Raw genomic sequence first — 22250 nt, 5'->3', positions numbered from 1 at the left:
AAGTAGAAATTCGCTGCTCGGCTGACCCTGCAGGAGCAAACGTATGCTAAAAATGTTCGTAGAATGAGTTTTTCATTGAAGAGCATCCAGGCACATTTTAGCAAGTTTTACTTGAGGGGGTGGAAACGCTTTTCAGGCTCAGTACTGGGCTCAAAAGTAGCAGCCCTGATGTCTCTCATGATAGCAGGTGGTTAAGTAGAAATTCGCTGCTCGGCTGACCCGGCAGGAACAAACGTATGCTAAAAATGTTCGTAGAATGAGCTTTTCAGTGAAGAGCAGCCTGGCGCATTTTAGCAAGTTTTACTTGTAAGGGGGGTTGGAAACGCTTTTCCATACTCAATACTGGGCTCAAAAGATGCAGCCCTGATGTCTCTCATGATAGCAGGTGGTTAAGTAGAAATTCGCTGCTCGGCTGAACCAGCAGGAGCAAACGCATGCGAAAAATGTTCGTAGAATGAGTTTTTCAGTGAAGAGCAGCCAGGCACATTTTAGCAAGTTTTTTGTAAGTGGGGATGGAAACGCTTTTCAGGCTCAGTACTGGGCTCAAAAGAAGCAGCCCTGATGTCTCTCATGATAGCAGGTGGTTAAGTAGAAATTCGCTGCTCGGCTGACCCGGCAGGAACAAACGTATGCCAAAAATGTACGTAGAATGAGATTTTCAGTGAATAGTAGCCAGGCACATTTTAGCAAGTTTTACTTGTAAGTGGGGATAGAAACGCTTTTTAGGCTCAGTACTGGGCTCAAAAGATGCAGCCCTGATGTCTCTCATGATAGCAGGTGGTTAAGTAGAAATTCGCTGCTCGGCTGACCTTGCAGGAGCAAACGTATGCTAAAAATGTTCGTAGAATGAGATTTTCAGTGAAGAGCAGCCAGGCACATTTTAGCAAGTTTTACTTGTATGTGGGGTTGGAAACGCTTTTCAGGCTCAGTACTGGGCTCAAAAGATGCAGCCCTGATGTCTCTCATGATAGCAGGTGGTTAAATAGAAATTCGCTGCTCGGCTGATTCAGCAGGAGCAAACATATGCGAAAAATGCACGTAGAATGAGCTTTTCAGTGAAGAGCAGCCAGGCACATTTTAGCAAGTTTTACTTGTAAGTGGGGATGGAAACGCTTTTTAGGCTCAGTACTGGGCTCAAAAGATGCAGCCCTGATGTCTCTCATGATAGCAGGTGGTTAAGTAGAAATTCGCTGCTCGGCTGACCCTGCAGGAGCAAACGTATGCTAAAAATGTTCTTAGAATGAGATTTTCAGTGAAGAGCAGCCTGGCACATTTTAGCAAGTTTTACTTGTAAGGGGGGTTGAAAACGCTTTTCCATACAAAATACTGGGCTCAAAAGATGCAGCCCTGATGTCTCTCATGATAGCAGGTGGTTAAGTAGAAATTCGCTGCTCGGCTGATCCAGCAGGAGCAAACATATGCGAAAAATGTACGTAGAATGAGCTTTTCAGTGAAGAGCAGCCAGGCACATTTTAGCAAGTTTTACTTGTAAGTGGGGATGGAAACGCTTTTTAGGCTCAGTACTGGGCTCAAAACATGCAGCCCTGATGTCTCTCATGTAGCAGGTGGTTAAGTAGAAATTCGCTGCTCGGCTGACCCTGCAGGAGCAAACGTATGCTAAAAATGTTCGTAGAATGAGATTTTCAGTGAAGAGCAGCCAGGCACATTTTAGCAAGTTTTACTTGTAAGTGGGGTTGGAAACGCTTTTCAGGCTCAATACTGAGCTCAAAACATGCAGCCCTGATGTCTCTCATGATAGCAGGTGGTTAAGTAGAAATTCGCTGCTCGGCTGACCCTGCAGGAGCAAACGTATGCCAAAAATGTACGTAGAATGAGATTTTCAGTGAATAGCAGCCAGGCACATTTTAGCAAGTTTTACTTGTAAGTGGGGATGGAAACGCTTTTTAGGCTCAGTACTGGGCTCAAAAGATGCAGCCCTGATGTCTCTCATGATAGCAGGTGGTTAAGTAGAAATTCGCTGCTCGGCTGACCCTGCAGGAGCAAACGTATGCTAAAAATGTTCGTAGAATGAGATTTTCAGTGAAGAGCAGCCAGGCACATTTTAGCAAGTTTTACTTGTAAGTGGGGTTGGAAACGCTTTTCAGGCTCAATACTGGGCTCAAAAGATGCAGCCCTGATGTCTCTCATGATGCTTTTTAGGCTCAGTACTGGGCTCAAAACATGCAGCCCTGATGTCTCTCATGATAGCAGGTGGTTAAGTAGAAATTCGCTGCTCGGCTGACCCTGCAGGAGCAAACGTATGCTAAAAATGTTTGTAGAATGAGATTTTCAGTGAAGAGCAGCCTGGCACATTTTAGCAAGTTTTACTTGTAAGTGGGGTTGGAAACGCTTTTCAGGCTCAATACTGGGCTCAAAACATGCAGCCCTGATGTCTCTCATGATAGGAGGTGGTTACGTAGAAATTCGCTGCTCGGCTGACCCTGCAGGAGCAAACATATGTGAAAAATGTACGTAGAATGAGCTTTTCAGTGAAGAGCAGCCAGGCACATTTTAGCAAGTTTTATTTGTAAGTGGGGTTGGAAACGCTTTTCAGGCTCAGTACTGGGCTCAAAACATGCAGTCCTGATGTCTCTCATGATAGGAGGTGGTTAAGTAGAAATTCGCTGCTCGGCTGACCCTGCAGGAGCAAACGTATGCTAAAAATGTTCGTAGAATGAGATTTTCAGTGAAGAGCAGCCAGGCACATTTTAGCAAGTTTTACTTGTAAGTGGGGTTGGAAACGCTTTTCAGGCTCAGTACTGGCCTCAAAAGATGCAGCCCTGATGTCTCTCATGATAGCAGGTGGTTAAGTAGAAATTCGCTGCTCGGCTGACCCTGCAGGAGCAAACGTATGCTAAAAATGTTCGTAGAATGAGCTTTTCAGTGAAGAGCATCCAGGCACATTTTAGCAAGTTTTACTTGAGGGGGTGGAAACGCTTTTCAGGCTCAGTACTGGGCTCAAAAGTAGCAGCCCTGATGTCTCTCATGATAGCAGGTGGTTAAGTAGAAATTCGCTGCTCGGCTGACCCGGCAGGAACAAACGTATGCCAAAAATGTACGTAGAATGAGATTTTCAGTGAATAGCAGCCAGGCACATTTTAGCAAGTTTTACTTGTACGTGGGGTTGGAAACGCTTTTCAGGCTCAGTACTGGGCTCAAAAGATGCAGCCCTGATGTCTCTCATGATAGCAGGTGGTTAAGTAGAAATTCGCTGCTCGGCTGACCCTGCAGGAGCAAACGTATGCTAAAAATGTTCGTAGAATGAGCTTTTCAGTGAAGAGCAGCCTGGCGCATTTTAGCAAGTTTTACTTGTAAGGGGGGTTGGAAACGCTTTTCCATACTCAATACTGGGCTCAAAAGATGCAGCCCTGATGTCTCTCATGATAGCAGGTGGTTAAGTAGAAATTCGCTGCTCGGCTGAACCAGCAGGAGCAAACGCATGCGAAAAATGTTCGTAGAATGAGTTTTTCAGTGAAGAGCAGCCAGGCACATTTTAGCAAGTTTTTTGTAAGTGGGGATAGAAACGCTTTTCAGGCTCAGTACTGGGCTCAAAAGAAGCAGCCCTGATGTCTCTCATGATAGCAGGTGGTTAAGTAGAAATTCGCTGCTCGGCTGACCCGGCAGGAACAAACGTATGCCAAAAATGTACGTAGAATGAGATTTTCAGTGAATAGTAGCCAGGTACATTTTAGCAAGTTTTACTTGTAAGTGGGGATAGAAACGCTTTTTAGGCTCAGTACTGGGCTCAAAAGATGCAGCCCTGATGTCTCTCATGATAGCAGGTGGTTAAGTAGAAATTCGCTGCTCGGCTGACCTTGCAGGAGCAAACGTATGCTAAAAATGTTCGTAGAATGAGATTTTCAGTGAAGAGCAGCCAGGCACATTTTAGCAAGTTTTACTTGTATGTGGGGTTGGAAACGCTTTTCAGGCTCAGTACTGGGCTCAAAAGATGCAGCCCTGATGTCTCTCATGATAGCAGGTGGTTAAATAGAAATTCGCTGCTCGGCTGATCCAGCAGGAGCAAACATATGCGAAAAATGCACGTAGAATGAGCTTTTCAGTGAAGAGCAGCCAGGCACATTTTAGCAAGTTTTACTTGTAAGTGGGGATGGAAACGCTTTTTAGGCTCAGTACTGGGCTCAAAAGATGCAGCCCTGATGTCTCTCATGATAGCAGGTGGTTAAGTAGAAATTCGCTGCTCGGCTGACCCTGCAGGAGCAAACGTATGCTAAAAATTTTCGTAGAATGAGATTTTCAGTGAAGAGCAGCCTGGCACATTTTAGCAAGTTTTACTTGTAAGGGGGGTTGGAAACACTTTTCCATACTCAATACTGGGCTCAAAAGATGCAGCCCTGATGTCTCTCATGATAGCAGGTGGTTAAGTAGAAATTCGCTGCTCGGCTGATCCAGCAGGAGCAAACATATGCGAAAAATGTACGTAGAATGAGCTTTTCAGTGAAGAGCAGCCAGGCACATTTTAGCAAGTTTTACTTGTAAGTGGGGATGGAAACGCTTTTTAGGCTCAGTACTGGGCTCAAAACATGCAGCCCTGATGTCTCTCATGTAGCAGGTGGTTAAGTAGAAATTCGCTGCTCGGCTGACCCTGCAGGAGCAAACGTATGCTAAAAATGTTCGTAGAATGAGATTTTCAGTGAAGAGCAGCCAGGCACATTTTAGCAAGTTTTACTTGTAAGTGGGGTTGGAAACGCTTTTCAGGCTCAATACTGAGCTCAAAATATGCAGCCCTGATGTCTCTCATGATAGCTGGTGGTTAAGTAGAAATTCGCTGCTCGGCTGACCCTGCAGGAGCAAACGTATGCCAAAAATGTACGTAGAATGAGATTTTCAGTGAATAGCAGCCAGGCACATTTTAGCAAGTTTTACTTGTAAGTGGGGATGGAAACGCTTTTTAGGCTCAGTACTGGGCTCAAAAGATGCAGCCCTGATGTCTCTCATGATAGCAGGTGGTTAAGTAGAAATTCGCTGCTCGGCTGACCCTGCAGGAGCAAACGTATGCTAAAAATTTTCGTAGAATGAGATTTTCAGTGAAGAGCAGCCAGGCACATTTTAGCAAGTTTTACTTGTAAGTGGGGTTGGAAACGCTTTTCAGGCTCAATTCTGGGCTCAAAAGATGCAGCCCTGATGTCTCTCATGATAGCAGGTGGTTAAGTAGAAATTCGCTGCTCGGTTGATCCAGCAGGAGCAAACATATGCGAAAAATGCACGTAGAATGAGATTTTCAGTGAATAGCAGCCAGGCACATTTTAGCAAGTTTTACTTGTAAGTGGGGATGGAAACGCTTTTTAGGCTCAGTACTGGGCTCAAAAGATGCAGCCCGGATGTCTCTCATGATAGCAGGTGGTTAAGTAGAAATTCGCTGCATGGCTGACCCTGCAGGAGCAAACGTATGCTAAAAATGTTCGTAGAATGAGATTTTCAGTGAAGAGCAGCCTGGCACATTTTAGCAAGTTTTACTTGTAAGGGGGGTTGGAAACGCTTATCCATACTCAATACTGGGCTCAAAAGATGCAGCCCTGATGTCTCTCATGATAGCAGGTGGTTAAGTAGAAATTCGCTGCTCGGCTGACCCTGCAGGAGCAAACGTATGCTAAAAATGTTCGTAGAATGAGATTTTCAGTGAAGAGCAGCCTGGCACATTTTAGCAAGTTTTACTTGTAAGTGGGGTTGGAAACGCTTTTTAGGCTCAATACTGGGCTCAAAACATGCAGCCCTGATGTCTCTCATGATAGCAGGTGGTTAAGTAGAAATTCGCTGCTCGGCTGACCCTGCAGGAGCAAACGTATGCTAAAAATGTTCGTAGAATGAGATTTTCAGTGAAGAGCAGCCAGGCACATTTTAGCAAGTTTTACTTGTAAGTGGGGTTGGAAACGCTTTTCAGGCTCAATACTGGGCTCAAAAGATGCAGCCCTGATGTCTCTCATGATAGCAGGTGGTTAAGTAGAAATTCGCTGCTCGGCTGACCCTGCAGGATCAAACGTATGCTAAAAATGTTCGTAGAATGAGCTTTTCATTGAAGAGCAGCCAGGCACATTTTAGCAAGTTTTACTTGTGAGTGGGGTTGGAAACGCTTTTCAGGCTCAGTACTGGGCTCAAAAGATGCAGCCCTGATGTTTCTCATGATAGCAGGTGGTTAAGTAGAAATTCGCTGCTCGGCTGACCCTGCAGGAGCAAACGTATGCTAAAAATGTTCGTAGAATGAGATTTTCAGTGAAGAGCAGCCAGGCACATTTTAGCAAGTTTTACTTGTAAGTGGGGTTGGAAACGCTTTTCAGGCTCAATACTGGGCTCAAAAGATGCAGCCCTGATGTCTCTCATGACGCTTTTTAGGCTCAGTACTGGGCTCAAAAGATGCAGCCCTGATGTCTCTCATGATAGCAGGTGGTTAAGTAGAAATTCGCTGCTCGGCTGACCCTGCAGGAGCAAACGTATGCTAAAAATGTTCGTAGAATGAGATTTTCAGTGAAGAGCAGCCTGGCACATTTTAGCAAGTTTTACTTGTAAGTGGGGTTGGAAACGCTTTTCAGGCTCAATACTGGGCTCAAAACATGCAGCCCTGATGTCTCTCATGATAGGAGGTGGTTACGTAGAAATTCGCTGCTCGGCTGACCCTGCAGGAGCAAACATATGCGAAAAATGTACGTAGAATGAGCTTTTCAGTGAAGAGCAGCCAGGCACATTTTAGCAAGTTTTATTTGTAAGTGGGGTTGGAAACGCTTTTCAGGCTCAGTACTGGGCTCAAAACATGCAGTCCTGATGTCTCTCATGATAGGAGGTGGTTAAGTAGAAATTCGCTGCTCGGCTGACCCTGCAGGAGCAAACGTATGCTAAAAATTTTCGTACAATGAGATTTTCAGTGAAGAGCAGCCAGGCACATTTTAGCAAGTTTTACTTGTAAGTGGGGTTGGAAACGCTTTTCAGGCTCAGTACTGGCCTCAAAAGATGCAGCCCTGATGTCTCTCATGATAGCAGGTGGTTAAGTAGAAATTCGCTGCTCGGCTGACCCTGCAGGAGCAAACGTATGCTAAAAATGTTCGTAGAATGAGCTTTTCAGTGAAGAGCATCCAGGCACATTTTAGCAAGTTTTACTTGAGGGGGTGGAAACGCTTTTCAGGCTCAGTACTGGGCTCAAAAGTAGCAGCCCTGATGTCTCTCATGATAGCAGGTGGTTAAGTAGAAATTCGCTGCTCGGCTGACCCGGCAGGAACAAACGTATGCCAAAAATGTACGTAGAATGAGATTTTCAGTGAATAGCAGCCAGGCACATTTTAGCAAGTTTTACTTGTACGTGGGGTTGGAAACGCTTTTCAGGCTCAGTACTGGGCTCAAAAGATGCAGCCCTGATGTCTCTCATGATAGCAGGTGGTTAAGTAGAAATTCGCTGCTCGGCTGACCCTGCAGGAGCAAACGTATGCTAAAAATGTTCGTAGAATGAGCTTTTCAGTGAAGAGCAGCCTGGCGCATTTTAGCAAGTTTTACTTGTAAGGGGGGTTGGAAACGCTTTTCCATACTCAATACTGGGCTCAAAAGATGCAGCCCTGATGTCTCTCATGATAGCAGGTGGTTAAGTAGAAATTCGCTGCTCGGCTGAACCAGCAGGAGCAAACGTATGCGAAAAATGTTCGTAGAATGAGTTTTTCAGTGAAGAGCAGCCAGGCACATTTTAGCAAGTTTTTTGTAAGTGGGGATGGAAACGCTTTTCAGGCTCAGTACTGGGCTCAAAAGAAGCAGCCCTGATGTCTCTCATGATAGCAGGTGGTTAAGTAGAAATTCGCTGCTCGGCTGACCCGGCAGGAACAAACGTATGCCAAAAATGTACGTAGAATGAGATTTTCAGTGAATAGTAGCCAGGCACATTTTAGCAAGTTTTACTTGTAAGTGGGGATAGAAACGCTTTTTAGGCTCAGTACTGGGCTCAAAAGATGCAGCCCTGATGTCTCTCATGATAGCAGGTGGTTAAGTAGAAATTCGCTGCTCGGCTGACCTTGCAGGAGCAAACGTATGCTAAAAATGTTCGTAGAATGAGATTTTCAGTGAAGAGCAGCCAGGCACATTTTAGCAAGTTTTACTTGTATGTGGGGTTGGAAACGCTTTTCAGGCTCAGTACTGGGCTCAAAAGATGCAGCCCTGATGTCTCTCATGATAGCAGGTGGTTAAGTAGAAATTCGCTGCTCGGCTGTCCCTGCAGGAGCAAACGTATGCTAAAAATGTTCGTAGAATGAGATTTTCAGTGAAGAGCAGCCTGGCACATTTTAGCAAGTTTTACTTGTACGTGGAGTTGGAAACGCTTTTCAGGCTCAGTACTGGGCTCAAAAGATGCAGCCCTGATGTCTCTCATGATAGCAGGTGGTTAAGTAGAAATTCGCTGCTTGGCTGACCCTGCAGGAGCAAACATTTGCTAAAAATGTTCGTAGAATGAGATTTTCAGTGAAGAGCAGCCTGGCACATTTTAGCAAGTTTTACTTGTAAGGGGGGTTGGAAACGCTTTTCCATACTCAATACTGGGCTCAAAAGATGCAGCCCTGATGTCTCTCATGATAGCAGGTGGTTAAGTAGAAATTCGCTGCTCGGCTGACCCTGCAGGAGCAAACGTATGCTAAAAATGTTCATAGAATGAGATTTTCAGTGAAGAGCAGCCAGGCACATTTTAGCAAGTTTTACTTGTATGTGGGGTTGGAAATGCTTTTCAGGCTCAGTACTGGGCTCAAAAGATGCAGCCTTAATGTCTCTCATGATAGCAGGTGGTTAAGTAGAAATTCGCTGCTCGGCTGACCCTGCAGGAGCAAACGTATGCTAAAAATGTTCGTAGAATGAGATTTTCAGTGAAGATCAGCCAGGCACATTTTAGCAAGTTTTACTTGTAAGTGGGGTTGGAAACGCTTTTCAGGCTCAATACTGGGCTCAAAAGATGCAGCCCTGATGTCTCTCATGATAGCAGGTGGTTAAGTAGAAATTCGCTGCTCGGCTGATCCTGCAGGAGCAAACATATGCGAAAAATGTACATAGAATGAGATTTTCAGTGATTGGCAGCCAGGCACATTTGAGCAAGTTTTACTTGTAAGTGGGGATGGAAACGCTTTTTAGGTTCAGTACTGGGCTCAAAAGATGCAGCCCTGATGTCTCTCATGATAGCAGGTGGTTAAGTAGAAATTCGCTGCTCGGCTGACCCTGCAGGAGCAAACGTATGCGAAAAATGTTCGTAGAATGAGTTTTTCAGTGAAGAGCAGCCAGGCACATTTTAGCAAGTTTTACTTGTAAGTGGGGATGGAAACGCTTTTCAGGCTCAGTACTAGGCTCAAAAGAAGCAGCCCTGATGTCTCTCATGATAGCAGGTGGTTAAGTAGAAATTCGCTGCTAGGCTGACCCGGCAGGAACAAACGTGTGCCAAAAATGTACGTAGAATGAGATTTTCAGTGAATAAATAGCCAGGCACATTTTAGCAAGTTTTACTTGTAAGTGGGGATAGAAACGCTTTTCAGGCTCAGTACTGGGCTCAAAAGATGCAGCCCTGATGTCTCTCATGATAGCAGGTGGTTAAGTAGAAATTCGCTGCTCGGCTGACCCTGCAGGAGCAAACGTATGCTAAAAATGTTCGTAGAATGAGATTTTCAGTGAAGAGCAGCCAGGCACATTTGAGCAAGTTTTACTTGTAAGTGGGGTTGGAAACGCTTTTCAGGCTCAATACTGGGCTCAAAAGATGCAGCCCTGATGTCTCTCATGATAGCAGGTGGTTAAGTAGAAATTCGCAGCTCGGCTGATCCAGCAGGAGCAAACATATGCGAAAAATGTACGTAGAATGAGCTTTTTAGTGAAGAGCAGCCAGGCACATTTTAGCAAGTTTTACTTGTAAGTGGGGTTGGAAACGCTTTTCAGGCTCAATACTGGGCTCAAAACAGGCAGCCCTGATGTCTCTCATGATAGCAGGTGGTTAAGTAGAAATTCGCTGCTCGGCTGATCCAGCAGGAGCAAACATATGCGAAAAATGTACGTAGAATGAGCTTTTCAGTGAAGAGCAGCCAGGCACATTTTAGCAAGTTTTACTTGTAAGTGAAATGAAATGAAATGAAATGAAAAAGAAACTTATAAAGCGCTCTGTGGCCAAGCGGCTTCCTGGCGCTGAGGAACACATCAATATCTGCCTACCATGTGCGGGAGAGATTTAGCCCGGGAATGCCTGAAGAAAGAAGAAAGTTTTGAGGGCTTTCCGAAAATGAGAACAAATGGGAATGGAGCGGATAGAGAGGGGAAGGGAATTCCAGATCTGCGGAGCGCGCACAGAAAAGCGGGTGCCCCCTGTGCGGGACTTACGGTAGCGGGGGACGTGAAGGAGAGAAAGGGAGGAAGAACGGAGGGTGCGGGGAGGGGCATGAGAGGAGATCAAAGAGTTGATGAAGAGAGGAGCGGGCCGGGCCTGTGCCCGAAAGGCCAGGCAGGCAAGTTTGAACTGAGACCTGAACTGGACGGGGAGCCAGTGAAGGGTTTTAAGGGCGGGAGTGATGTGGGAAAACTTCGGAAGACGGAGGACAAGACGGGCCGCCTGGTTCTGGATGGCCTGGAGACGACGGGTCTCGTAGGCAGGAATGCCTACATACAGGCCATTACCGTAATCCAGGCGAGATGTAATGAGGGCAGTGATGATAACTTTAAGGGCATCAACAGAAAAAAAACGGGAAATCTTACGAATGAGGCGGAGGGAAAGAAAGCAAGAGGATACAACAGAGCTAATGTGCGCATGCATCGAGAGATCATTGCTGACCTTGATGCCCAAGGTACGAACAGAGGGAGCCGGGAAAGGTGGAGGACCAAAAGAAAGGGGCCAATGGACTGGGGACCAGGGGTTGGAGGGGCCACCAGTGAGGACAAGCTCAGTCTTGTCAGGGTTGAGCTTCAAATGATTGAAGCTCATCCACTGGGAAATAAAGGCAAGAGTCGACGTGAGCTTGAGAAGAAAATGAGTGGGGGAAGATAGATCGAAGATGAGCTGGAGGTCATCAGCGTAGTTATACACCGAGACCCCCAGCTCAAGAAGCGATAGAATGAGGGGACGGATATAGAGGTTGAAGAGAAGGGGGGAAAGGGAAGAACCTTGGGGTACCCCACACGTGACCGGAAGGGGAGGAGCAGAGAAGGTAGAGAGGTGGACTGCCTGTGATCGTCCCTGTAGAAAGGACGCGATCCAAGAGAGGGCAACGCCCTGGATGCCCGCTGCGCTGACACGGTCAAGAAGAATAGCATGATCGACCGTGTCAAACGCAGCGGACAGATCCAGAAGGACTAAGGCCTGAGGAAGGTTGCCATCGGCCTTGTCCTTCAGTTCATCAAGGACCGCAAGGACCACGCCCTCAGTGGAGTGGCCCGGTCGAAAGCCAGCCTGGTGGGAGGCCAGGATGTTATTCTCCTCGATGTAGGATGAGAGACAAGATGTTACGTGGCTCTCAAGAATCTTCCCTAGATAGGGGAGGAGGGAAATCGGCCTAAAATTCGATGGAAGGGAGGGGTCCAGGCCAGCTTTTTTCAGGATAGGAAGCACAATGGCAGACTTAAAGAAAGAGGGGACAGAACCCAGAACCAGGCAGGAGTTAAGGAAGGTTAGGGGGGGTAGGACAGCTAGTGAATAAAGTTCTAAGGATGCGAGCAGGTGCACAGTCCACCGGGGATCCAGACTTGACCTTAACAAGGAGGCCGAGAAAAAGCTCAGGTGAGATGGGTGTGAAGTGATCAAAAACAGGGGCAGAGAGAGGGGGGTGGTCCGGTAGATCGAGGTAAGGCACAGTCGGAATGTTGGCCTTAATGGTGATTATTTTGTTAATAAAATAGGTATTCAACGAGTGGCAGAGAGATTGCGAAGGAGCAGGGGAAAGACCCGCACGGTCAGAAGTGGCAAGGCTACGGACCAGAGAAAAGATCTCACGAGTTTTGTTAGCTGAAAGGGCAACGCGGTCGGAGAAGTATTTGGATTTGGCCGCTAAGATGGCCGATTTATAATTGTTGAGAAGAGCCCTATATTTCAGGCGGAGAGCGGGGCAATAGGTGCGACGCCAGCGACGTTCCGACCGTCTAAGCTCGAGCTTCAGGGATCTGAGGTCATTGGAGAACCACCTGTGGGCGTCGTGAAGTCGGGCCGGTCTAATCTTTTTAAGAGGAGCGGCCTGGTCACAAGCCGAAAAAAGCCAAGTGTGAATGGCATCCGCCTGATTTTCCACAGAGAGGTCGGTCAGAACGGGTGCCGATAGAGATAGAGAGGAGGAGAGATCATTGAGATCAGCCTTATTCCAGCACCGAGCCTAGATGTTCTTGGGCAAGGTAGCTTTCTCGGGCTGACCTAAGGGGATGGAGAAGGAGATCAAACAATGATCGGACCAGCCACAGGGGGAGATGGAAGACACCAGGGGGTTGCAACGGAGAGACCAGATCTGGTCAAGAATATGACCATGGGTGTGGGTAGGGGTCAAAACGTGGGACGAGAAATTGAGACAGCGGAGAGTAGCGGAAAAGTCTTTCGAGAGGGGGTCCTCCTGCGGATCGCCCGGCCAAAAATTAAAATCCCCCAGCAGAATTAGCGAAGAATTATCTACAGCCAGGGTGGCCAAGAGATCCTGCAGAGAGGACACAAAAGAAGACATGTACTGAGGGGGGCGGTACAGAAGAATCACCGTGAGGGGAATCGGGAAGTTGAGAGAGCGGGCCACCAAGAAATCTACATTGGTGATGCCAGGGTGCGAGAGGAGCTGGAATTGCAGGGATCGGCGGACTATCATCGCCACGCCACCCCCAGATCTTCCATCTGGACGGTCGGCTCGGAGGGCGTAGTGAGTTGCAGGAAGAATCGCGAGAAGGTCAGGAAGAGAATGGGAGGAAAACCAAGTCTCAGTGAGGAAAAGAAAGTCCGGGGGGTCAGTGTCCAGTAGGTTGAAAAGAGCGGTTTGATTTTTTACGGCCGAGCGTGTATTCAAGAGAATAGCAGAGGCGTCAAGGGAAGCAAGGGAAGCACCTGGGAGGGAGGGCGGAGAGGGAATTGGGGAAGGAGAAGGCAAGACGACACCGGGAAGAGGGGGGGCATAGATGCCATGCAATGATAAATGTAGAGCTACAGATGGGGAGAGAGGGGTTGAAGCAGAGAGAGATGAGAGTTGGGCCGAGGAGTACGCCAGACGAGGGGCAGAGTCTGTGGCCCCTGGTCCCGGTCGGTCACGGACGGGCGCAGACGGGCTTGCCTTAGGCGCGCCATCGGCGCGCAAACGGCGCACCCGCTGCGCCCGTCCGCTGCGCGAACGGTAAAGGCACATGTTAAATAGTGAGGCTAGGAGGCAAGATCAGGGGGCGTGGCCAAAAAGTGGGCGTGGCCGGGAAGGAGCCCGCTGAAGGCGGGAAGTGAGTGCAAGAGATCCCGCTGCAGCGTCCAACTCGGCTGCGCGGAAGGGAGGGAACGAGGGCAAGGTCCCTGAACAGGTGAGGAGAGGGTGGGTTTAAAAGGCGCACTCGAGCGCTGTAAAATCTAGACAAAGAATGAGGGCTGAACTGAAAATACAACTAAAAGCTCCCGCGGATGGCAGGGAGTGATCCTGGTGTCAGTCAGCTTGTATTCAGCTGCTAAATAGCGTCCTGGGGGGCGTGGCCAAAAAGGGGCGTGGCCGGGAAGGCGCCCGCTGAAGGCGGGAAGCGAGTGCAAGAGATCCCTCTGCAGCGTCCAACTCGGCTGCGCAGAGGGGAGGGAACGAGGGCAAGGTCCCTGAACAGGTGAGGAGAGGGTGGGTTTAAAAGGCGCACTCGAGCGCTGTAAAATCTAGACAAACAATGAGGGCTGAACTGAAAATACAACTAAAAGCTCCCGCGGATGGCAGGGAGTGTAAGTGGGGTTGGAAACGCTTTTCAGGCTCAATACTGGGCTCAAAAGATGCAGCCCTGATGTCTCTCATGATAGCAGGTGGTTAAGTAGAAATTCGCTGCTAGGCTGACCCTGCAGGAGCAAACGTATGCTAAAAATGTTCGTAGAATGAGATTTTCAGTGAAGAGCAGCCAGGCACATTTTAGCAAGTTTTACTTGTATGTGGGGTTGGAAACGCTTTTCAGGCTCAGTACTGGGCTCAAAAGATGCAGCCCTGATGTCTCTCATGATAGCAGGTGGTTAAGTAGAAATTCGCTGCTCGGTTGACCCTGCAGGATCAAACGTATGCTAAAAATGTTCGTAGAATGAGCTTTTCAGTGAAGAGCAGCCAGGCACATTTTAGCAAGTTTTACTTGTAAGTGGGGTTGGAAACGCTTTTCAGGCTCCAATACTGGGCTCAAAATATGCAGCCCTGATGTCTCTCATGATAGCAGGTGGTTAAGTAGAAATTCGCTGCTCGGCTGATCCTGCAGGAGCAAACATATAAGAAAAATTTACGTAGAATGAGATTTTCAGTGAATAGCAGCCAGGCACATTTTAGCAAGTTTTACTTGTAAGTGGGGATGGAAACGCTTTTTAGGTTCAGTACTGGGCTCAAAAGATGCAGCCCTGATGTCTCTCATGATAGCAGGTGGTTAAGTAGAAATTCGCTGCTCGGCTGACCCTGCAGGAGCAAACGTATGCGAAAAATGTTCGTAGAATGAGTTTTTCAGTGAAGAGCAGCCAGGCACATTTTAGCAAGTTTTACTTGTAAGTGGGGATGGAAACGCTTTTCAGGCTCAGTACTAGGCTCAAAAGAAGCAGCCCTGATGTCTCTCATGATAGCAGGTGGTTAAGTAGAAATTCGCTGCTAGGCTGACCCGGCAGGAACAAACGTATGCCAAAAATGTACGTAGAATGAGATTTTCAGTGAATAAATAGCCAGGCACATTTTAGCAAGTTTTACTTGTAAGTGGGGATAGAAACGCGTTTCAGGCTCAGTACTGGGCTCAAAAGATGCAGCCCTGATGTCTCTCATGATAGCAGGTGGTTAAGTAGAAATTCGCTGCTCGGCTGACCCTGCAGGAGCAAACGTATGCTAAAAATGTTCGTAGAATGAGATTTTCAGTGAAGAGCAGCCAGGCACATTTGAGCAAGTTTTACTTGTAAGTGGGGTTGGAAACGCTTTTCAGGCTCAATACTGGGCTCAAAAGATGCAGCCCTGATGTCTCTCATGATAGCAGGTGGTTAAGTAGAAATTCGCTGCTCGGCTGATCCAGCAGGAGCAAACATATGCGAAATATGTACGTAGAATGAGCTTTTTAGTGAAGAGCAGCCAGGCACATTTTAGCAAGTTTTACTTGTAAGTGGGGTTGGAAACGCTTTTCAGGCTCAATACTGGGCTCAAAACATGCAGCCCTGATGTCTCTCATGATAGCAGGTGGTTAAGTAGAAATTCGCTGCTCGGCTGATCCAGCAGGAGCAAACATATGCGAAAAATGTACGTAGAATGAGATTTTCAGTGAAGAGCAGCCAGGCACATTTTAGCAAGTTTTACTTGTAAGTGGGGATGGAAACGCTTTTCAGGCTCAGTACTGGGCTCAAAAGAAGCAGCCCTGATGTCTCTCATGATAGCAGGTGGTTAAGTAGAAATTCGCTGCTCGGCTGACCCGGCAGGAACAAACGTATGCCAAAAAAGTACGTAGAATGAGATTTTCAGTGAATAGTAGCCAGGCACATTTTAGCAAGTTTTACTTGTAAGTGGGGATAGAAACGCTTTTCGGGCTCAGTACTGGGCTCAAAAGATGCAGCCCTCATGTCTCTCATGATGGCAGGTGGTTAAGTAGAAATTCGCTGCTCGGCTGAACCAGCAGGAGCAAACGTATGCTAAAAATGTTCGTAGAATGAGCTTTTCAGTGAAGAGCAGCCAGGCACATTTTAGCAAGTTTTACTTGTAAGTGGGGATGGAAACGCTTTTCAGGCTCAGTACTGGGCTCAAAAGATGCAGCCCTGATGTCTCTCATGATAGCAGGTGGTTAAGTAGAAATTCGCTGCTCGGCTGACCCTGCAGGAGCAAACGTATGCTAAAAATGTTCGTAGAATGAGATTTTCAGTGAAGAGTGGCCAGCACATTTTAGCAAGTTTTACTTGTAAGTGGGGAAACGCTTTTCAGGCTCAATATTGGGCTCAAAAGATGCAGCCCTGATGTCTCTCATGATAGCAGGTGGTTAAGTAGAAATTCGCTGCTCGGCTGACCCTGCAGGAGCATAACGTATGCCAAAAATGTACGTAGAATGAGATTTTCAGTGAATAGCAGCCAGGCACATTTTAACTTGTAAGTGGGGATGGAAACGCTTTTTAGGCTCAGTACTGGGCTCAAAAGATGCAGCCCTGATGTCTCTCATGATAGCAGGTGGTTAAGTAGAAATTCGCTGCTCGGCTGACCCAGCAGGAACAAACGTATGCCAAAAATGTACGTAGAATGAGATTTTCAGTGAATAGCAGCCAGGCACATTTTAGCAAGTTTAACTTGTAAGTGGGGATGGAAACGCTTTTCAGGATCAGTACTGGGCTCAAAAGATGCAGCCCTGATGTCTCTCATGATAGCAGGTGGTTAAGTAGAAATTCGCTGCTCGGCTGACCCTGCAGGAGCAAACGTATGCTAAAAATGTTCGTAGAATGAGATTTTCAGTGAAGAGCAGCCTGCCACATTTTAGCAAGTTTTACTTGTAAGTGGGGTTGGAAACGCTTTTCAGGCTCAATACTGGGCTCAAAAGATGCAGCCCTGATGTCTCTCATGATAGCAGGTGGTTAAGTAGAAATTTGCTGCTCGGCTGATCCAGCAGGAGCAAACGTATGCGAAAAATGTTCGTAGAATGAGATTTTCAGTGAAGAGCAGCCAGGCACATTTTAGCAAGTTTTACTTGTAAGTGGGGTTGGAAACGCTTTTCAGGCTCAATACTGGGCTCAAAACATGCAGCCCTGATGTCTCTCATGATAGCAGGTGGTTAAGTAGAAATTCGCTGCTCGGCTGACCCTGCAGGAGCAAACGTATGCTAAAAATGTTCGTAGAATGAGATTTTCAGTGAAGAGCAGCCAGGCACATTTTAGCAAGTTTTACTTGTAAGTGGGTTGGAAACACTTTTCAGGCTCAGTACTGGGCTCAAAAGATGCAGCCCTGATGTCTCTCATGATAGCAGGTGGTTAAGTAGAAATTCGCTGCTCGGCTGACCCTGCAGGAGCAAACGTATGCTAAAAATGTTCGTGGAATGAGATTTTCAGTGAAGAGCAGCCAGGCACATTTTAGCAAGTTCTACTTGTAAGTGGGGTTGGAAACGCTTTTCAGGCTCAATACTGGGCTCAAAAGATGCAGCCCTGATGTCTCTCATGACGCTTTTTAGGCTCAGTACTGGGCTCAAAAGATGCAGCCCTGATGTCTCTCATGATAGCAGGTGGTTAAGTAGAAATTCGCTGCTCGGCTGACCCTGCAGGAGCAAACGTATGCTAAAAATGTTCGTAGAATGAGATTTTCAGTGAAGAGCAGCCTGGCACATTTTAGCAAGTTTTACTTGTAAGTGGGGTTGGACACGCTTTTCAGGCTCAATACTGGGCTCAAAAGATGCAGCCCTGATGTCTCTCATGATAGCAGGTGGTTAAGTAGAAATTCGCTGCTCGGCTGATCCAGCAGGAGCAAACATATGCGAAAAATGTACGTAGAATGAGCTTTTCAGTGAAGAGCAGCCAGGCACATTTTAGCAAAGTTTTACTTGTAAGTGGGGTTGGAAACGCTTTTCAGGCTCAATACTGGGCTCAAAACATGCAGCCCTGATGTCTCTCATGATAGCAGGTGGTTAAGTAGAAATTCGCTGCTCGGCTGACCCAGCAGGAACAAACGTATGCCAAAAATGTACGTAGAATGAGATTTTCAGTGAAGAGCAGCCAGGCACATTTTAGCAAGTTTTATTTGTAATTGGGTTGGAAACGCTTTTCAGGCTCAGTACTGGGCTCAAAACATGCAGTCCTGATGTCTCTCATGATAGGAGGTGGTTAAGTAGAAATTCGCTGCTCGGCTGACCCTGCAGGAGCAAACGTATGCTAAAAATGTTCGTAGAATGAGATTTTCAGTGAAGAGCAGCCAGGCACATTTTAGCAAGTTTTACTTGTAAGTGGGGTTGGAAACGCTTTTCAGGCTCAGTACTGGCCTCAAAAGATGCAGCCCTGATGTCTCTCATGATAGCAGGTGGTTAAGTAGAAATTCGCTGCTCGGCTGACCCTGCAGGAGCAAACGTATGCTAAAAATGTTCGTAGAATGAGCTTTTCAGTGAAGAGCATCCAGGCACATTTTAGCAAGTTTTACTTGAGGTGGTGGAAACGCTTTTCAGGCTCAGTACTGGGCTCAAAAGAAGCAGCCCTGATGTCTCTCATGATAGCAGGTGGTTAAGTAGAAATTCGCTGCTTGGCTGACCCGGCAGGAACAAACGTATGCCAAAAATGTATGTAGAATGAGATTTTCAGTGAATAGCAGCCAGGCACATTTTAGCAAGTTTTACTTGTACGTGGGGTTGGAAACGCTTTTCAGGCTCAGTACTGGGCTAAAAAGTTGCAACCCTGATGTCTCTCATGATAGCAGGTGGTTAAGTAGAAATTCGCTGCTCGGCTGACCCTGCAGGAGCAAACGTATGCTAAAAATGTTCGTAGAATGAGCTTTTCAGTGAAGAGCAGCCTGGCGCATTTTAGCAAGTTTTACTTGTAAGGGGGGTTGGAAATGCTTTTCCACACTCAATACAGGGCTCAAAAGATGCAGCCCTGATGTCTCTCATGATAGCAGGTGGTTAAGTAGAAATTCGCTGCTCGGCTGAACCAGCAGGAGCAAACGTATGCGAAAAATGTTCATAGAATGAGTTTTTCAGTGAAGAGCAGCCAGGCACATTTTAGCAAGTTTTACTTGTAAGTGGGGATGGAAACGCTTTTCAGGCTCAGTACTGGGCTCAAAAGAAGCAGCCCTGATGTCTCTCATGATAGCAGGTGGTTAAGTAGAAATTCGCTGCTCGGCTGACCCAGCAGGAACAAACGTATGCCAAAAATGTACGTAGAATGAGATTTTCAGTGAATAGTAGCCAGGCACATTTTAGCAAGTTTTACTTGTAAGTGGGGATAGAAACGCTTTTTAGGCTCAGTACTGGGCTCAAAAGATGCAGCCCTGATGTCTCTCATGATAGCAGGTGGTTAAGTAGAAATTCGCTGCTCGGCTGACCTTGCAGGAGCAAACGTATGCTAAAAATGTTCGTAGAATGAGATTTTCAGTGAAGAGCAGCCAGGCACATTTTAGCAAGTTTTACTTGTATGTGGGGTTGGAAACGCTTTTCAGGCTCAGTACTGGGCTCAAAAGATGCAGCCCTGATGTCTCTCATGATAGCAGGTGGTTACGTAGAAATTCGCTGCTCGGCTGACCCTGCAGGAGCAAACGTATGCTAAAAATGTTCGTAGAATGAGATTTTCAGTGAAGAGCAGCCTGGCACATTTTAGCAAGTTTTACTTGTACGTGGAGTTGGAAACGCTTTTCAGGCTCAGTACTGGGCTCAAAAGATGCAGCCCTGATGTCTCTCATGATAGCAGGTGGTTAAGTAGAAATTCACTGCTCGGCTGACCCTGCAGGAGCAAACGTATGCTAAAAATGTTCGTAGAATGAGATTTTCAGTGAAGAGCAGCCTGGCACATTTTAGCAAGTTTTACTTGTAAGGGGGGTTGGAAACGCTTTTCCATACTCAATACTGGGCTCAAAAGATGCAGCCCTGATGTCTCTCATGATAGCAGGTGGTTAAGTAGAAATTCGCTGCTCGGCTGACCCTGCAGGAGCAAACGTATGCTAAAAATGTTCGTAGAATGAGATTTTCAGTGAAGAGCAGCCAGGCACATTTTAGCAAGTTTTACTTGTATGTGGGGTTGGAAACGCTTTTCAGGCTCAGTACTGGGCTCAAAAGATGCAGCCCTGATGTCTCTCATGATAGTAGGTGGTTAAGTAGAAATTCGCTGCTCGGTTGACCCTGCAGGATCAAACGTATGCTAAAAATGTTCGTAGAATGAGCTTTTCAGTGAAGAGCAGCCAGGCACATTTTAGCAAGTTTTACTTGTACGTGGAGTTGGAAACGCTTTTCAGGCTCAGTAGTGGGCTCAAAAGATGCAGCCCTGATGTTTCTCATGATAGCAGGTGGTTAAGTAGAAATTCCCTGCTCGGCTGACCCTGCAGGAGCAAACGTATGCAAAAAATGTTCGTAGAATGAGATTTTCAGTGAAGAGCAGCCAGGCACATTTTAGCAAGTTTTACTTGTAAGTGGGGATGGAAACGCTTTTTAGGTTCAGTACTGGGCTCAAAAGATGCAGCCCTGATGTCTCTCATGATAGCAGGTGGTTAAGTAGAAATTCGCTGCTCGGCTGACCCTGCAGGAGCAAACGTATGCGAAAAATGTTCGTAGAATGAGTTTTTCAGTGAAGAGCAGCCAGGCACATTTTAGCAAGTTTTACTTGTAAGTGGGGATGGAAACGCTTTTCAGGCTCAGTACTAGGCTCAAAAGAAGCAGCCCTGATGTCTCTCATGATAGCAGGTGGTTAAGTAGAAATTCACTGCTAGGCTGACCCGGCAGGAACAAACGTATGCCAAAAATGTACGTAGAATGAGATTTTCAGTGAATAAATAGCCAGGCACATTTTAGCAAGTTTTACTTGTAAGTGGGGATAGAAACGCTTTTCAGGCTCAGTACTGGGCTCAAAAGATGCAGCCCTGATGTCTCTCATGATAGCAGGTGGTTAGTAGAAATTCGCTGCTCGGCTGACCCTGCAGGAGCAAACGTATGCTAAAAATGTTCGTAGAATGAGATTTTCAGTGAAGAGCAGCCAGGCACATTTGAGCAAGTTTTACTTGTAAGTGGGGTTGGAAACGCTTTTCAGGCTCAATACTGGGCTCAAAAGATGCAGCCCTGATGTCTCTCATGATAGCAGGTGGTTAAGTAGAAATTCGCTGCTCGGCTGATCCAGCAGGAGCAAACATATGCGAAAAATGTACGTAGAATGAGCTTTTTAGTGAAGAGCAGCCAGGCACATTTTAGCAAGTTTTACTTGTAAGTGGGGTTGGAAACGCTTTTCAGGCTCAATACTGGGCTCAAAACATGCAGCCCTGATGTCTCTCATGATAGCAGGTGGTTAAGTAGAAATTCACTGCTAGGCTGACCCGGCAGGAACAAACGTATGCCAAAAATGTACGTAGAATGAGATTTTCAGTGAATAAATAGCCAGGCACATTTTAGCAAGTTTTACTTGTAAGTGGGGATAGAAACGCTTTTCGGGCTCAGTACTGGGCTCAAAAGATGCAGCCCTCATGTCTCTCATGATGGCAGGTGGTTAAGTAGAAATTCGCTGCTCGGCTGAACCAGCAGGAGCAAACGTATGCTAAAAATGTTCGTAGAATGAGCTTTTCAGTGAAGAGCAGCCAGGCACATTTTAGCAAGTTTTACTTGTAAGTGGGGATGGAAACGCTTTTCAGGCTCAGTACTGGGCTCAAAAGATGCAGCCCTGATGTCTCTCATGATAGCAGGTGGTTAAGTAGAAATTCGCTGCTCGGCTGACCCTGCAGGAGCAAACGTATGCTAAAAATGTTCGTAGAATGAGATTTTCAGTGAAGAGTGGCCAGCACATTTTAGCAAGTTTTACTTGTAAGTGGGGAAACGCTTTTCAGGCTCAATATTGGGCTCAAAAGATGCAGCCCTGATGTCTCTCATGATAGCAGGTGGTTAAGTAGAAATTCGCTGCTCGGCTGACCCTGCAGGAGCATAACGTATGCCAAAAATGTACGTAGAATGAGATTTTCAGTGAATAGCAGCCAGGCACATTTTAACTTGTAAGTGGGGATGGAAACGCTTTTTAGGCTCAGTACTGGGCTCAAAAGATGCAGCCCTGATGTCTCTCATGATAGCAGGTGGTTAAGTAGAAATTCGCTGCTCGGCTGACCCAGCAGGAACAAACGTATGCCAAAAATGTACGTAGAATGAGATTTTCAGTGAATAGCAGCCAGGCACATTTTAGCAAGTTTAACTTGTAAGTGGGGATGGAAACGCTTTCAGGATCAGTACTGGGCTCAAAAGATGCAGCCCTGATGTCTCTCATGATAGCAGGTGGTTAAGTAGAAATTCGCTGCTCGGCTGACCCTGCAGGAGCAAACGTATGCTAAAAATGTTCGTAGAATGAGATTTTCAGTGAAGAGCAGCCTGCCACATTTTAGCAAGTTTTACTTGTAAGTGGGGTTGGAAACGCTTTTCAGGCTCAATACTGGGCTCAAAAGATGCAGCCCTGATGTCTCTCATGATAGCAGGTGGTT

The sequence above is a fragment of the Lissotriton helveticus genome, chromosome 3_1 (assembly GCF_964261635.1).
Source record: "Lissotriton helveticus chromosome 3_1, aLisHel1.1, whole genome shotgun sequence".
Classification (NCBI taxonomy): Eukaryota; Metazoa; Chordata; class Amphibia; order Caudata; family Salamandridae; genus Lissotriton; species Lissotriton helveticus.
The sequence above is the reverse complement of the archived record's forward strand: the minus strand, read 5'-3'. Positions refer to the sequence as shown.